The 19100-nt window shown below is 35.4% G+C and overlaps 1 protein-coding gene across 1 annotated transcript in view; it reads right to left on the reverse strand.

Moving 5' to 3' along the window:
- The window catches only part of LOC117344068 (nostrin-like), a 68947-nt gene that overhangs the window by 48976 nt on the left and 871 nt on the right, over positions 1-19100 (reverse strand). The gene's annotated exons all lie outside the window — the stretch shown is intronic.

Consider the following 19100-nt stretch of genomic DNA (forward strand, 5'->3'; position numbering starts at 1 on the left):
TATAAATTTATACCACAGGAAACGACCTAAATAAACTCGGTTTCTCCGATCTCTGTGCTTTGGTAATTGGAAATAATATGGAATATTTTAAACTTCAAAGCGAACATAAGAATGTCTCTATGATAAACATAAATGATTTTAGATGTAATTGTCGGCGAGTCCTTAGATCGTATGTCAAATTAGGAACACACGGATGAAACAGGGATGTATGACCCCCCGATTTGAGGTGCTACGATTGTACTGTGCCGCGAATAAGAAAATCATTAAGGTTTTGTTATTTTAATACACACATTTTTATACAATTAGTAATAGTAATCTGACAATTTGACATCAGTAAAAGCACAAACAAAAACACCGTTTATTAACAATAATAACGCAAATATTTTCATCCAAAATCGACCCAAGTCTGACTACCATTACCAGAGACATATATACAGAGAGATTAGTAACATCGCTATTTCCCCGTATGCTTGAGTGGCTCCCTTTATTCGTGACCACTCAAGCATATCCCTTATCGAGAGCGTCCTGTCTCCTATCAAACACACGCGAGCGCAGGTAAATCGGGCTATGCGCATGTGTGTATCGTAGTATTGGAACTTATTCGACATGTTCTGGTTAATCCGCCATTACGTCAGACCAAAACATCGTCATTTTAAATACAGACAGAAAGCACATCGTTTTATTTTGGCCACTACAAAAGTTACCACATTAACCAAAAACTATCAAACTTATGGGATATAGTCTTATTGATCATGCATATTGTTGTCATTTATCCGTATTTTCGAAAATCCATTGGGTCCTATTCGACATGTCCAAGTTTGTAATTAAGCCGCCATTACGTCAGACCAAAACATCGTCAATTTTAAACGCACACAAAAAGCACATCGTTTTATCTAGGCCACTACAAAAGTTACCACATTAACCAAAAACTATCATACTTATGGGATATAGTCTTATTGATCATGCACATTGTTGCCATTTATCCGTATTTTCTAAAATCCATTGGGTCCTATTCGACATGTCCAAGTTTTGTAATTAAGCAGCCATTACGTCCGACCAAAACATCGTCAATTTTAAACGCACACAAAAAGCACATTGTTTTATCTAGGCCACTACAAAAGTTACCACATTAACCAAAAACTATCATACTTATGGAATGTGGTCTTGATTATCATGCACATTGTTGTCATTTATCCGTATTCTCCAAAACCCCATAGGGACTTTTCGAAAATTGGAGATTCCCGCCGATCTTTCCTGCGTTGTCCTTGACTTTCATACTCAAAATACAAACACTTGGACAGCAAAATTGTGATATATTTCATATTGATGACACTTCTGCACTTTGATATTAATAGAATTAAAGCACATAATTGGATCTTGGTGATGATTTCAAATAGAAATTATCGATAATTATGTGTCTGGTTTTCACGTTTTCTCCAATATGGCGTCTAGTGAAGACTGAACCGAGCGACCGCAAAGGATTGTGGGAAGGTCAGGGGCCACTATGTAAACACAAGGGCAAATAGAGAGCTGCCAATCTCTCTGTATATATGTCTCTGCCATTACGGACCAAATCCAAGATGGCGACGTGCATTTCGGCTTATCGTGTAAGTCGGTTAATCGGGTAAAAAGTCCCCGCAAATAGGCAACCCGATTAAGCGGAATGCACTGTATAGGAATTAATGTGACACAATATCGTCACCAAATCTATAGAGATATCATTTAAGATTCCTATCAACCACTGTAATGGCCAAAAATCATGTGATCATTTAGAATCAAATTATTCCAAGGCTGGAACATTGCTGAATCGTTTTTTTTTTCTTATTTGAATTTAATTCAAAAAGTTTGTTTCCATGGCATGGCATTATTAGGAGATTTCAGATTGAGTTTTCTCTGACAAAATGTTTACTCTAACTCACTTGTAGCCTGATGATAAGGTGATAAGTCCAATCATATAGACTCTGCCTCATAACCCCACCCCCACACCGACACCCCACCCCACCCCGACACCCCTACCCCCACACCCACACCCCACCCCACCCTGACACCCCCACATTGATATATTGATACAAACAGAAGTTATAGCATCAGGGGCAACAACTCTTCAAAAACAGATACATATGTAGTAACATTAATCAACATGGCATTCATTGGGACGTTTTACCAAAGATGTTTAAAAAAACTCTTTAAATACATTACACACCTGAGTGACAGGTGTTTCTAGGTTGAATGACTTCCCTTTAGTAATTCTATCTGGAATAACTTACTTATCAGACTTTGTGGGTACAAGACGTTGATAGTTGCCTGGACATTATCAGTCACAGCCTTAAATCACACACCCAGCGTGTTCCAGGGAAGTTTATATCACCTCTGATTGGACACTAATTGACACAAATTATATCCTCTGATAAGAATGATTAATTGCCTGTGATTAGATGAATTCTATTAGGTTTATTTTGGAAACATTTAGAAAATTGTTGCCACTTCCTTGTTCAAAATTGTAATTATTTAATTATCCTGAATCCAAACCTCTTTTTTGTTTCATATGTTAATGATTAACAAATCAGAAACCTACATAAGCTGTTCAAATAAAATTGTAAGTAGAATATGTACAACCATTAAAATTTACTTTATAAAACAGCAGTGTGTATAGGTTTTGTTTTCTGCTTGTTGTATGAATTACAAACAGCTCTCTCAGTCAGATGTTTTATACAATATGCCATCATACTACAGTAACCACACATCTGGGACCATTATATCATCCTTCACCTCCAACAGAGAGTTCAGAACAAGGAAGACAACTAACTCTAAGAGACAGTAACCTACTGGCCTATTAGGATCCAAAGGTTCATCGTTTTGGTCAATACTTGTACCAAACAATGTGTTATAGCAATATGGTCTGATTTGGGTAGCTGTGTACTACAGTGCTTAAACAGCTTACAAAGAATCTTTATTGATCATACCATTTGTCCTACATAGTTGGCTATGATTGTTAATCAATTATATTAGCTAATACAAAATAATAGTCCTGTTCTCCTGTGGGTGTCATCATGTCCACTGGCCATCTTACACAAGCTCAGCATCCTCTGTTACGACATGTCTGTATGCTTTAACCCCACCCCCACCCCCACCCCACCCCACCCCCTCTCTCTCCCTCCCCCTCTCTCTCCCCCCCTCTACCTCTTCTCTCTCTCTCCCTCCCCCTCTCTCTCCCCCTCTACCTCTTCTCTCTCTCTCCCTCCCCCCTCTCTCTCTCCCCCCCCCCTCTCTCTCTCTCTCTCCCTCCCCCCCCCCCCCCTCTTCTCTCTCTCCCCCTCTCTCTGTGAGCAGGCAACTGGCTACCCTAAAATTCTGACAAGGAAGTTCCTGATGAACTAACCATATACCAGGTACTGTAATAATAAGCCTAGGGGACCAACACAAAGCTTTTAGTCAAAATAAGGTGTGTAGGGCTTACTGCAGGACCAGAAAATAACATTTGTTGGCATTTTAATCAAAACAATACAGGAGACCTGGCCATGGATGATCTTATTACCACATAACTGGGCTCAATGATTGATAAATAACTGTATATGAAATTAACTTTTGTCAGAAATATTATGATCTCTTATGTGATTTACACATGTACATGTTACAGAATTCTACCACAGCTTACTGAAGTACTCGTACAGCCATAAATACATGTATTTAATATGTTTTCACAAAAATGAGCAGCTTGCTAATATGATTAATAATCAATATATTGTCGTGCGTATCATTTTATACTGCCAATGTTTCATATAAGCTTCAGTCGTGTCAATGTATAACATATCGCAGACAAGAATACTGGTCCTGTTGATATGACAACGCGATGACACAAGTACGGACAGTTATACAAACCCGTACCCGTAAAATATTTATCTTGTAATTCTGTAAATGTTCATGTTTTAGTGGTAATTTTATTTTAGCGTTTTTCGTGTATAATATGCTAACTGTAGTAAATCTACATATAGGTTTCTATTACAGTCATTGTAGATGTACTAATCCATCATTCCGCTATCTGTTTCTATTTGGTTTTGCGTTAAAATTTGAGCGTGTCAAATGAAGTACGTTTACAGTTATCTTACCACTTTATTGAAAACGTGTATAAATTAGAATTTTTTACAGGATTCATATTAAACCATGGCTGTGATGTTGACACAATAAAGTTTATTTAATATATGTATACTATACAACGAAGCATGGGATTACATCTAATATGTATACTATACATACGACAAAGTATGGGATTACATCTAATATGTATACTATACGACGAAGCATGGGATTACATCTAATATGTATACTATAGGACGAAGCATGGGATTACATCTAATATGTATACTATAGGACGAAGTATGGGATTACATCTAATATGTATACTATAGGACGAAGTATGGGATTACATCTAATATGTATACTATACGACGAAGTATGGGATTACATCTAATATGTATACTATACGACGAAGTATGGGATTACATCTAATATGTATACTATACGACGAAGTATGGGATTACATCTAATATGTATACTATACGACGAAGTATGGGATTACATCTAATATGTATACTATACGACGAAGTATGGGATTACATCTAATATGTATACTATACGACGAAGTATGGGATTACATCTAATATGTATACAATACGACAAAGTATGGGATTACATCTAATATGTATACTATACGACGAAGCATGGGATTACATCTAATATGTATACAATACAACAAAGTATGGGATTACATCTAATATGTATACAATACGACAAAGTATGGGATTACATCTAATATGTATACTATACGACGAAGTATGGGATTACATCTAATATGTATACTATACGACGAAGTATGGGATTACATCTAATATGTATACTATACGACGAAGTATGGGATTACATCGAATATGTATACTATACAACGAAGCATGGGATTACATCTAATATGTATACTATACGACGAAGTATGGGATTACATCTAATATGTATACTATACAACGAAGTATGGGATTACATCTAATATGTATACTATACGACGAAGCATGGGATTACATCTAATATGTATACTAATTACGACGAAGTATGGGATTACATCTAATATGTATACTATACGACGAAGTATGGGATTACATCTAATATGTATACTATAAGATGAAGTATGGGATTACATCTAATATGTATACTATACGACGAAGCATGGGATTATATCTAACATGTATACTATAGGACGAAGCATGGGATTACATCTAATATGTATACTATACGACGAAGTATGGGATTACATCTAATATGTATACTATACGACGAAGTATGGGATTACATCTAATATATATACTATACGACGAAGTATGGGATTACATCTAATATATATACTATAGGACGAAGTATGGGATTACATCTAATATATATACTATACAACGAAGTATGGGATTACATCTAATATGTATACTATACGACGAAGTATGGGATTACATCTAATATGTATACTATACGACGAAGTATGGGATTACATCTAATATGTATACTATACGACGAAGTATGGGATTACATCTAATATGTATACTATACGACGAAGTATGGGATTACATCTAATATGTATACTATACGACGAAGTATGGGATTACATCTAATATGTATACTATACGACGAAGTATGGGATTACATCTAATATGTATACTATACGACGAAGTATGGGATTACATCTAATATGTATACAATACGACAAAGTATGGGATTACATCTAATATGTATACTATACGACGAAGCATGGGATTACATCTAATATGTATACAATACGACAAAGTATGGGATTACATCTAATATGTATACAATACGACAAAGTATGGGATTACATCTAATATGTATACTATACGACGAAGTATGGGATTACATCTAATATGTATACTATACGACGAAGTATGGGATTACATCTAATATGTATACTATACGACGAAGTATGGGATTACATCTAATATGTATACTATACAACGAAGCATGGGATTACATCTAATATGTATACTATACGACGAAGTATGGGATTACAACTAATATGTATACTATACGACGAAGTATGGGATTACATCTAATATGTATACTATACAACGAAGTATGGGATTACATCTAATATGTATACTATACGACGAAGCATGGGATTACATCTAATATGTATACTAATTACGACGAAGTATGGGATTACATCTAATATGTATACTATACGACGAAGTATGGGATTACATCTAATATGTATACTATAAGATGAAGTATGGGATTACATCTAATATGTATACTATACGACGAAGCATGGGATTATATCTAACATGTATACTATAGGACGAAGCATGGGATTACATCTAATATGTATACTATACGACGAAGTATGGGATTACATCTAATATGTATACTATACGACGAAGTATGGGATTACATCTAATATATATACTATACGACGAAGTATGGGATTACATCTAATATATATACTATACGACGAAGTATGGGATTACATCTAATATATATACTATACAACGAAGTATGGGATTACATCTAATATGTATACTATACGACGAAGTATGGGATTACATCTAATATGTATACTATACGACGAAGCATGGGATTACATCTAATATGTATACTATACGACGAAGTATGGGATTACATCTAATATGTATACTATACGACAAATCATTGGATTACATCTAATATGTATACTATACGACGAAGTATGGGATTACATCTAATATGTATACTATACGACAAATCATTGCATTACATCTAATATGTATACTATACGACGAAGTATGGGATTACATCTAATATGTATACTATACGACGAAGTATGGGATTACATCTAATATGTATACTATACAACGAAGCATGGGATTACATCTAATATGTATACTATGACAAATCTGTGCCAAATCACTTACACATGATCATGTCAAGTTGTATTATGAGTCATAATATAATTGGTCCTTCTGTAGGTGGGGACTTCTACATTTGTTGTTGAGACTGTATGTCGGGATTTTTAACTTCTTTGTTACTGAAACTAGTGTTTTAATTTTCCCATGAAATAGTCCGCCCATTTGTAGATCTATGTGCTTGTCATACAGACAAATAATTAGTTGTTGCAGTTTCAAAGCAGGATATGATAAGCAGGTTGTCTACACAGGCCAATAAATTAATGTATAGTCCTTTTTGTCATTCTTTGTAAATGTTTATAATAACTAGGTCAGCTGTTTTTCCTGTGTATTTATAGGTATGATCAATTCTGATCAGGTCATGTTTATATAATATTGTTTTACAAGTTCTATATTTATCCTGGACTATGATGTAGTGGAACTTATACCCAAATTTAAGGGGTCCAAAGGGTCCAAGGCTTATTGCAGTCCAGAAGGAATAAAAGCAACTGTTAGCATTGCTGAACAGCAATTTATGGGTGGGTCTCTTACCAGGCACAAACTTATTGTTGGATAAGTACAAAATCACAATCACAACCTTGTCTTGTACAGTTCAACTAATCTAGGTCATACCATTATGATTTAACTTGTATGTGATCTAGAGATCGTAATATTTTCCAACTGTTTCAGCCAAGCTGTCTTTCAGTCCAGTCCATCAGATTCTGGTATAAATATGAATTTCAGACACTACACCCATCTTGTATGAACTTTTAAACGATGCATGTAATTTTACATATACATGAAATATATTCATCTTTATACACCTGTAATTTGTGTGAAAGATTTTACACTTAAGACCTGATTTGAATTGGAATTCAGAACTGTATGAAAAGATTCAACCATGTTATCAGTAAATCAACTTTTTTTAGCATCAAACATTGTATCAAGAGATTTTTATCATTTTTCAGCTAGCTTGCCATTAAAAACTTTAAGCCTGCAAGTCTTCACAATCATTTTGGTTTAATCTATCAAATTGTTTTTCTTTTGATAACAGAACTGTTTATCCATTCAAATAACTTTTAATTCTAGAAGAGGATGTGATTATGATGGCAAAGGTTAACTAGGGAGGAAACTGGAAGTAAAAAACTGATAACATTCCAATGAAGGTCAGCAACAATCCACAGCTGCCAACGTCTCCTGTAATCATAGCGTGACTTCAGATCTAAGGAAGTTTCCATTAGTTAAATCCCAGAAGGAAATCCAGGTGAATGTCTGATACCCCTGTAACCAAACATGGCTTTTACTGTCTTAATCCCTCCAATAGCCAAACCATCCCTTTCCCTCCCTTTATTAGCCAAATCACCTGTTTCCCTCTCTTAGCCAAACTTCTGGGATCCTGTTTCCCTCCCTCAGCCAAAGCACCTGTTTCCCTGCCCTATCAAAAGCACCTGTTTCCCTCCCCTAGCCAAAGCACCTGTTTCCCTGCCCTATCAAAAGCACCTGTTTCCCTCCCCTAGCCAAATCACCTGTTTCCCTCTCTCAGCCAAACTTCTGGGATCCTGTTTCCCTCCCCTAGCCAAAGCACCTGTTTCCCTCCCTCAGCCAAAACACCTGTTTCCCTCCCCTAGCCAAAGCACCTGTTTCCCTCCCTCAGCCAAAGCACCTGTTTCCCTCCCTCAGCCAAAGCACCTGTTACCATCCCCTTGCCAAAACACTGGTTTCCCTCCCCTAGTCAAAGCACCTGTTTCCCTCCCCTAGCCAAACCACATGTTTCCCTCCCCAAGCCAAAACACCTGTTTCCCTCCCCTAGCCAAAGCACCTGTTTCCATCCCCTATCAAAAGCACCTGTTTCCCTCCCCTAGCCAAAGCACCTGTTTCCCTCCCCTAGCCAAAGCACCTGTTTCCATTCCCTATCAAAAGCACATGTTTCCTTCCCCAAGCCAAAGCACCTGTTTCCCTCCCCTAGCCAAAGCAACTGTTTCCCTCCCCTAGCCAAAGCACCTGTTTCCCTCCCCTATCAAAAGCACCTGTTTCCCTCCCCTAGCCAAATCACCTGTTTCCTTCCTCTTTTGAAACATTTAAAACAATCCTTTTGGCAGGAACAGATTTAAGATTCTTCCTTTTATATGCATAATTAACTTTTACAAAATAACCTGCTAGGCAGTATATTGATAAATTGGTTAACTACAAGATTCTTACACCATTTGATATATATATATCCATCAAAGAAATGGTTTTATGATAATAAAGCTAACAAAAATTACCCACTGATTGATCTTCGATCAATACATCATTATCATACATACACTTATATTAGAAAGGCTTAATTTGTTTAGGTTACATACTGTTTAACATCCTGGTCAGCTATTGTCATTAAGGATGCTTGTGAGGTCTAGAGTGTGTAGGATAATTACTAGTAGTTACACGAGATATATAAATACAATATACATGTTTAGATATAAATTACCTGTGTATAAAAAGATGCCAGAAAAAAAGGTCTTAACAAGATACGCTGAAAAAGATATGAAGGATATGTTGCTTTGATGTTTAATAATTAAGAAATGAAATAAAGCTGTAGACGTGTATTCTGGAACATGTGGAGCTATAACAAATTAATGAACAGAATTGAATAGAGATGCCTGGTCAGCTCTTGTTAAAATCACTCCCCTCCCCTCCCCTCCAGCAGTTTCCTGCTATTTTACCTTAGTTTTCCTTATGCTCTAGTATGAATGATTTCTCCTTTAACATTTAGTTATGCTGACAATACTTAATCAATTTAGAATGAAAATCTCCCACCATGCTAGCATCTGGTACTACCAATACACTGTATATGTATGTATAATGTAGGTATACAGGGCTAATTTAGTCTGATCTAGCTGATAATCCCACAGGGATGATATCACGAGTTTCTCCATAAAGAGAACACCTAGGCCAATATTGAAGTTATCATGCATGTATGCAGACAGGCAGGTAAAAAATGTAGACTTGCATAAGTCCTCAATTCTTCTAACAAGTTTTTAGTATTATCAACTTTAGTACACTATAAATATTGTCCTCAATTGACTCCATAGACTTACTCAAGTCCTTAATTAATCAACAATTTTTCTGTGTCACTCACTTGTAAACTTTGGCCTGAGGTAATGTTGTAGACTTAATGAGGTCCACAAACTGTCCAATATGTATGTAAACAAAAAGCTCTATATTTTGACTTGTAGCTAGGTACATACTTTTATTGTTAGTACCAGTTTAGACTTTGTCAAATCTTTAATTCTGGATTAACAAAACTGAATAGCAAAATATTGACCGTCAATGTAAACAAATTTGTCCAAGCAAAGGGTTTACAAAGAGTTTTTATTTTAAAAGATCCTTGGCAGATTATAACTCTAATATCTAAACAGAAGGAATTCAACAGTGTGAGTCCAATAATCATTATCAGTCAGAACTTAAAAAACAATAATAATTCACGATTTATCATTATCTCAAACTGGGCCTCCCTATGTAACCTCCAGCACTTCAGTTATAACATATATTGATGGTCGATATTGAAATCAAATGCTTGATCAAGTCATATCTTTAGAGTCGCATCCTCCCCTATTAATTCAGAGTTTCATAGTTATTTGTTTAATGCTGTTAAGTTACTTATGAGTGAGTAGAAATTGCTTTGTGGTTATAACTAACCATCAATAAAAAGCTTAACTTTAACAAGGCACTTAGATAATTAATACTACCAATTAAATTTAATAAGTTTCAGAGAAACATTTTAGGATTTATAACAAGTTAAATTTCTGTATCATGACCTGCACTTCCTACATTTGATGCCTATAACTTAGGATTTCCAAAACTGAATTGTTAATATTCAAAGTCTGAAAGGATTTTTTTTTCAAAATCCCTCCAACTCCAAGGGAGAAAACTTTCTCAATATTTCCGTGAATGTAATTAACAATCAGACTGATGTGGAATACATAGACTTGCCCAAGTTAACTTGTATGGTGCCAAGTCTGACAATTTAAGAGCGTAATCCAGTATAAGGTGAAGAATCACAACCATTCACACTGAACAGCCCATCATGTCTCACTCTAACCCAAAATCACAACCATTCACACTGAACAGCCCATCATGTCTCACTCTAACCCAAAATCACAACCATTCACACTGAACAGCCCATCATGTCTCGCTCAAACCCAGGACTTATCACAGCAGATGTAGATGATGATGCTGATGCAAACTTCGAACCACTTAAAATTTCCACCGTTAAAATGTTCTTCACTTATCCCATTCCACTGGCCTTGAAATACAGCTTTTAAAGACTTGAGCACACCTGAAGCTCTGGAATGTTTCACTAAATGCACTGTTACGTACCCTTCCTGCCATCTCTATACAACACCATTTCTAACTCAGAATGAGGGATTATTTTTAGCCTGACGAACAGGAAGACCACTTGTTTCTGGCACTCAGTTTTACTGAAGAAGAAATGTAGTATGTTTCTCTTTTGACTTGAGCAGTCTTTGGCACATAAGTAGTATACAATATGTAACAGTTAATTATAGAATAATATATTCTCTAACTGTATCAGACAGAATATACAGGCCATAAATGATGGTAGTAGTATGTGCCTATAACAAAACTTACAAATCCTTCAATTCTGTAAAACACACATTTTAAAAATAAAACAGAATAGCAATACAATCTAAATAGATGTTCAATTTTAATATCACCTGTACCAGGAGAAATTCATACAAGTACAGTTGATTAATTAATTAAGGTAATATAATATTTCAAGTTTTATTTCAGTTTTAGATCATTAGCCTATGATCAGTATACAATATATAGATCCCATGGACAATATACAGAGTGCTTATTCCATTATGGCAACTTTAATTTGTTCACCTCAAAAATGATTTTTTTTTCTAAAAGACACAATTCCTTAATTAATACTTTGAACAATCAATAACAGCTAGCTAGGACAACTTCAATAAAAGATTTTTTTTTCAATAATAAGTTTTAATTTAGGGCACAGCAATAAGAAATCATATCTGTCCTCTAGGGCTTCAGACGGGATGTACACTTGTAAGTTGAAGGCAGATGTTTTCGTTATAAATATTACTTTTTCAATAATACAGAATATGGTTACTAGGATATATCTCTCTCTATTAGACTCCAGACTGACACTAATTAAGATTATGTGACCAAACCACCTTAGGCAATGCAACAGCAGTCTTTTTCGTACAATGTACATAACAAATATACCGGAGGGCAAGAGTAAACATACATATGTAACTACTTGTATATAAAACCAGTCAACCGGATCAAGGAATCAGACATCTTCCATCTTGATCACGAGATGTATAACTGATTACACTAATGCCGTGAATACCTAAAGAAGGTAATTGATTCATTCACTAAAAGAGACATCACCAAAATGATTGACACGTTACCTATTTTATTTATTGTTTTCCACATCTGGCAATTCACCACACCTGTGTCGCGACCTAAAGAAGAGATACGTACAACCTATGACCTTTATAGGAGCCCTATATATAGTAACACCATCTAAGTTTTATGTACATATATAAACACCATTTTATTGACTTTGCAACAAATCATATAATCTTTTGGTAATCATAAGTGTATTTACACCTGGCGACAGATCAGTGAAGATACATACATGTACTGGTCATGTGGATACTGACCAGGCATATGGAAATTATAGCCAGCTCAGGCTGGTCAACCAAACTGACCATGTATAATCATGATCACCTTGACTTTAATTATGTACTTGTAGCCAATTTATCTGTAATACAATTCTGATACGTCATACCTTTAAAGTTTAAAATATCTTCAGCTTCCAAAAGTACTTTAACTGATAACAGTTTTAAGAAAAGTTACATTTGAAATACGTTTTAAGAAAGGTTACATTTTAAATACAGTATATTAAAAGTCTCTGATAAGGCCTGTTAATCTTGGATGAAATATTGAATGCTACAAAAAAAGTTGCATCACCATCATCAGTTTTTATTCTTTATTCAAACCAAATATAACAAATCAAAACAAAATTACATAATAAATAAAAAAGTGTTTTGCTGTAAATACCTATTTTTAGAAATGCACACAACCTTTTACATAAAAAAAACACATTTATTATTGTGACTTGTAACAGAAATTTGACTGCTAATCTGTGTATATTCTTAAGTATTTTGAAAAGTATTAACTTATTTGTTTGACATAATTTTCAAATTGGTAAACTGTGGTGATTCTGATCATTGTGTGTTCAACTTTGAAGATTTCCTGAAGCTATATATATGCATCAGTTAATCAGATTCTGGGCCTATTAATGTATATTTCTGACTGTGGGTCTAATTAAGTGCAATGTAGGTTATGATAATATATCTAAAGGTTGGTAGATTGTTTAGTAGGTCACTTAATAGCTACAGCATTGGACAGGCCATCTGTACTTTATCAAGGCTTGTAGGTGTCTATGTAAAACTAGCAGGACTTCTTCTCATTGGTTTGGGAAGGGTCCTGTTTGTCTCATTTTGGGAAGAAAATTGGTGAATTGGGAAAGATTTTTTCAAGAGACAAGAGGCCCAAAGGGCCTTAACGGTCACCTGAGATTTGAAATATTTCGGCCAACTAAATTGACCCTTTTTGGCCCCACCCATCAGTCCTAATGGGGTCAGTCTATGAAGAGTATTTGATTCTAACATATAGTAGATAAGAAGATTTTTGAAATTTCAGTCAATTTGACCCTTTTTGGCCCTGCCCACCAGCCCCTGGGGGACAACTAGGGCCAACATGTACATAACATCAAACTGTAATCCCATGCTGATAATTTGAACCAAGTTAGAATGAATTCCAATACAAATCCAACAAATAATAGTCAAAAATGTGATTTCCCTATATAAACTATAGTAAAGTTTACCCCCTACCCAGGGGCAAACGTGAGACCCCAGGGTCATGAAATTCACAATTTTGGTAAAGCACCTGAAGAGCCTTCCATCTATGAAGAGTATTTGATTCTAACATATCTGAGAGTAGAGAAGAAGCTTTTTGAAATTTCAGTCAATTTGACCCTTTTTGGCCCCGCCCACCAGCCCCTGGGGGTCAACCAGGGCCAACATGTACATAACATCAAACTGTAATCCCATGCTGATAATTTGAACCAAGTTAGAATGAATTCCAATACAAATCCAACAAATAATAGTCAAAAATGTGATTTCCCTATATAAACTATAGTAAAGTTTACCCCCTACCCAGGGGCAAACGTGAGACCCCAGGGTCATGAAATTCACAATTTTGGTAAAGCACCTGAAGAGCCTTCCATCTATGAAGAGTATTTGATTCTAACATATCTGAGAGTAGAGAAGAAGCTTTTTGAAATTTCAGTCAATTTGACCCTTTTTGGCCCCGCCCACCAGCCCCTGGGGGTCAACCAGGGCCAACATGTACATAACATCAAACTGTCATGAAGAATACCCTGTTGAGAGAAACATTTTCTAGGCAAGTTATTGGCCTATGACATTTCATGTTAATTTAACAGTATGCATGTTTTTCGCTGTCTACTTTCAGTTTCATTTACTAGAGCAACCATGTGTCATAGAATGTTGGTAACAATGTACATGTTCATCACCTCAAACTGGTGAGAAACTCATATAAAAATAGCCAATTAATTGACCAAATGTTACTTTTTATTCATGTTTTATTGTCTTTATATGACAATTCATGTCGTTCACATGTTATCCAACTAGAAGTGTAATGATTCACAGATGCATCGTCTCTCCTTGATTTGTATCGCAATACCTGAAAATTTGTAGTTATCTCCCCTTGACCAACGTTAGTTTACGTTTTGTAGTAAACAACATGCTTACAAGGCAGTTCCAGCGACTTATAAAGCTGCCTGTTAGAGTAATTTCAAATGCAAATTATCTAAATTCAAGAAGGCCTTGTGGGGAACCGACAAAGTGTATGCTTTTTGTAACAAATGTATGACTACTGTACAATGGAATACCAGATATCTGATAGGTCATCAGCTTCTCATATATCGTGATACAAATCATATCACTACCCACTTTGCAATTTGCGATACAAAGCTCTACAGTAAAACTCGTTTATAACGAACTCCAAGGGACCTTGAAATTGAATTCGTTATACAAGTACATGTAGTTCGCTGTATAGATAAAACGAACGGGAATAAAAGTTGATAAAAAATTTGTAATATGTGTTAAGCATACTGTTACTAGCGAATTTGTAAGACTAGTACTGTTAAACAAACTAGTTAACAAACAGGTAAAGTAACGTTCCTTTAATTACAGAAAAAATATGTTTTCAATTGTTTCCATGAGATATATATACAACCTGACACTGTTTAGTACCCCTTCAATTTATTTCATTATAGATGTAAAAAGTGTACCTTAAATTTGTATGTGAGCTTACATGTAAACACACAAATAGATCCCCTTGGGGAGCCCCGGCAAGCTGGCCTTTGACATTCGACGGGTGTGTAAACAAACCCTGTACAGGTAAGTCTACGAGTGATTGGCGATTCGTTATGTGAGTGCTTATTTACTAAGACAGAGAGATAAAGGGACCCAAGAATTAGTTCGTTATGAACAAAAATTTGTTATATAAGTTTCGCTGTACAAGTGGTTACATTACTAATATTATATAGTGCTACAGTCGGGGATTAATTTCTATTTCGTTATACGTGAAAATTTGTCCTAACAGAGTTTGTTGTATTCGAGTTTTACTGTATATCCAACACAACTTATCCATTGACATGGTGCCTAATAGATCTATAAGATCAATCAGACTTCCACAAAAAGCTTTATAATTCAAACTTTCTCGGAACAACAACGTAGCCCTATAGCTACTTTCCAAATGCCTGGTATCAAATTTAAAATGTTTTAAGACTTTGGAACGGCAGTTCCAGGATGGCTTAGTTTTGTTAACTTGTCAGACCTACAGTTCAGTTCTGCTGTTTTGATACAAGATGGCATTACTATTGAAATACTAATTTTCATTGGTTGTTAGATGGAGCCTTCTGCCAGTCAACATCACTGTTACTTGGGACTTTAGGTTTTGATATAAACAAACTCTCGCGACTTCGTCGGCGCTAAGAAACTGAGATTTAGTCCGTGTAAAAAGTGCAAAGAGCTAAAATTAGTCAAACCATGAACTATCATGTTAAACATTGATTGATTAATCGATTTTCAAGTACAAACGTCCAGACATCGACGAAATGGATTAATCGAAACAACACTTGGTTTGATTTGTATATATATAATTTTTGCTGATGTTTGTGAAAGACGATATATATAGGTGTCAGTTTTATTCCATCATATGATACTTTTCAATCAATACGTTAACTGGCATATGGATTTTTGAAATTTCAGTCAATTTGACCCTTTTTGGCCCCGCCCACCAGCCCCTGGGGGTCAACCAGGGCCAACATGTACATAACATCAAACTGTCATCCCATGCTGATAATTTGATACAAGTTAGAATGAATTCCAATAGAAATCCAACAAATAATAGTCAAAAATGTGATTTCCCTATATAAACTATAGTAAAGTTTACCCCCTCCCCAGGGGCAAACGTGAGACCCCAGGGTCATGAAATTCACAATTTTGATAAAGCACCTTAAGACCCTTCCATCTATGAAGAGTATTTGATTCTACCATATCTGAGAGTAGAGAAGAAGATTTTTGAAGTTTTAGTCAATTTGACCCTTTTTGGCCCCACCCCTCAGGCCCCTGGGGGCTGGGGACCCTATAATTCACAATTTTGGTTGACCTTCAGCCATAGAAACTTTCTGCCAAATTTCATTGAATTTTGTTAAGTGGTTTTGGAGAAGAAGTCGAAAATGTAAAAAGTTTACGGACGCACGACGACGGACAAAAGGCGATTAGAATAGGTCACTTGAGACTTCGTCTCAGGTGACCTAAAAAACCACAAATTTTGGTAATTTGGCTTTAAAATGAAATAATTCCAATTGGGAATATTGGGCCCATTAAATTAACGGCCCCAGAAAGCCTTCAAAAAAAGCCATGACTTGTGTTGGGAATCACTTGTAAAACAATGATCGATCAACACTTTTACACAAGTGACTGATATCATTACAGTGATGATCGACCAATGATTGCATTGATCATGAACAAAAATTTACAAAAGAAAGAGTAATAAACAAGTAGTGAAATAATTCTTGTGTGTTTTAAAATCCTTTTTCCTGTTCTATAAACCACTTTTGATAATGCAAGGAGAGAAAAACAACACGGTATGTAAACTTTTAAAAGTTATTAACAAAATTTAAGCTAATTACACATTCTAATGTCACTTATAATGATATGCATTATCGCAAAGTCAAGTTACAACTTAACACAAGAAAGACCATTGACAATTATTATCGGTTGTGAGAAGTCTTTTTGATAGTCTGTCATTCAGCAGATGCCCTCTTAAATTTGTGGTGATCATGGTTCAAAGAAAAAGAAATATTTTTTATCTGTCATGAAGAATACCCTGTTGAGAGAAACATTTTCTAGGCAAGTTATTACATAGGCCTATGACATTTCATGTTAATTTAACAGTATGCATGTTTTTCGCTGTCTACTTTCTGTTTCATTTACCAGAGCAACCATGTGTCATAGAATGTTGGTAACAGTGTACATGTTCATCACCTCAAGCTGGTGAGAAACTCATATAAAAATAGCCAATTAATTGACCAAATGTTACTTTTTATTCATGTTTTATTGTCTTTATATGACAATTCATGTCGTTCACATGTTATCCAACTAGAAGTGTAATGATTCACAGATGCATCGTCTCTCCTTGATTTGTATCGCAATACCTGAAAATTTGTAGTTATCTCCCTTGACCAACGTTAGTTTACGTTTTGTAGTAAACAACATGCTTACAAGGCAGTTCCAGCGACTTATAAAGCTGCCTGTTAGAGTAATTTCAAATGCAAATTATCTAAATTCAAGAAGGCCTTGTGGGGAACCGACAAAGTGTATGCTTTTTGTAACAAATGTATGACTACTGTACAATGGAATACCAGATATCTGATAGGTCATCAGCTTCTCATATATCGTGATACAAATCATATCACTACCCACTTTGCAATTTGCGATACAAAGCTCTACAGTAAAACTCGTTTATAACGAACTCCAAGGGACCTTGAAATTGAATTCGTTATACAAGTACATGTAGTTCGCTGTATAGATAAAACGAACGGGAATAAAAGTTGATAAAAAATTTGTAATATGTGTTAAGCATACTGTTACTAGCGAATTTGTAAGACTAGTACTGTTAAACAAACTAGTTAACAAACAGGTAAAGTAACGTTCCTTTAATTACAGAAAAAATATGTTTCCAATTGTTTCCATGAGATATATATACAACCCGACACTGTTTAGTACCCCTTCAATTCATTTCATTATACATGTAAAACGTGTACCTTTGTATGTGAGCTTACATGTAAACACACAAATAGATCCCCTTGGGGAGCCCCGGCAAGCTGGCCTTTGACATTCGACGGGTGTGTAAACAAACCCTGTACAGGTAATTATATAGTTTACGAGTGATTGGCGATTCGTTATGTGAGTGCTTATTTACTAAGACAGAGAGATGAAGGGACCCAAGAATTAGTTCGTTATGAACAAAAATTTGTTATATAAATTTCGCTGTACAAGTGGTTACATTACTAATATTATATAGTGCTACAGTCGGGGATTAATTTCTATTTCGTTATACGTGAAAATTCGTCCTAACCGAGTTTGTTGTATTCGAGTTTTACTGTATATCCAACACAACTTATCCATTGACATGGTGCCTAATAGATCTATAAGATCAATCAGACTTCCACAAAAAGCTTTATAATTCAAACTTTCTCGGAACAACAACGTAGCCCTATAGCTACTTTCCAAATGCCTGGTATCAAATTTAAAATGTTTTAAGACTTTGGAACGGCAGTTCCAGGATGGCTTATAGTTTTGTTAACTTGTCAGACCTACAGTTCAGTTCTGCTGTTTTGATACAAGATGGCATTACTATTGAAATACTAGTTCTCATTGGTTGTTAGATGGAGCCTTCTGCCAATCAACATCACTGTTACTTGGGACTTTAGGTTTTGATATAAACAAACTCTCGCGACTTCGTCGGCGCTAAGAAACTGAGATTTAGTCCGTGTAAAAAGTG

Source organism: Pecten maximus, chromosome 15, assembly GCF_902652985.1.
Source record: "Pecten maximus chromosome 15, xPecMax1.1, whole genome shotgun sequence".
Classification (NCBI taxonomy): Eukaryota; Metazoa; Mollusca; class Bivalvia; order Pectinida; family Pectinidae; genus Pecten; species Pecten maximus.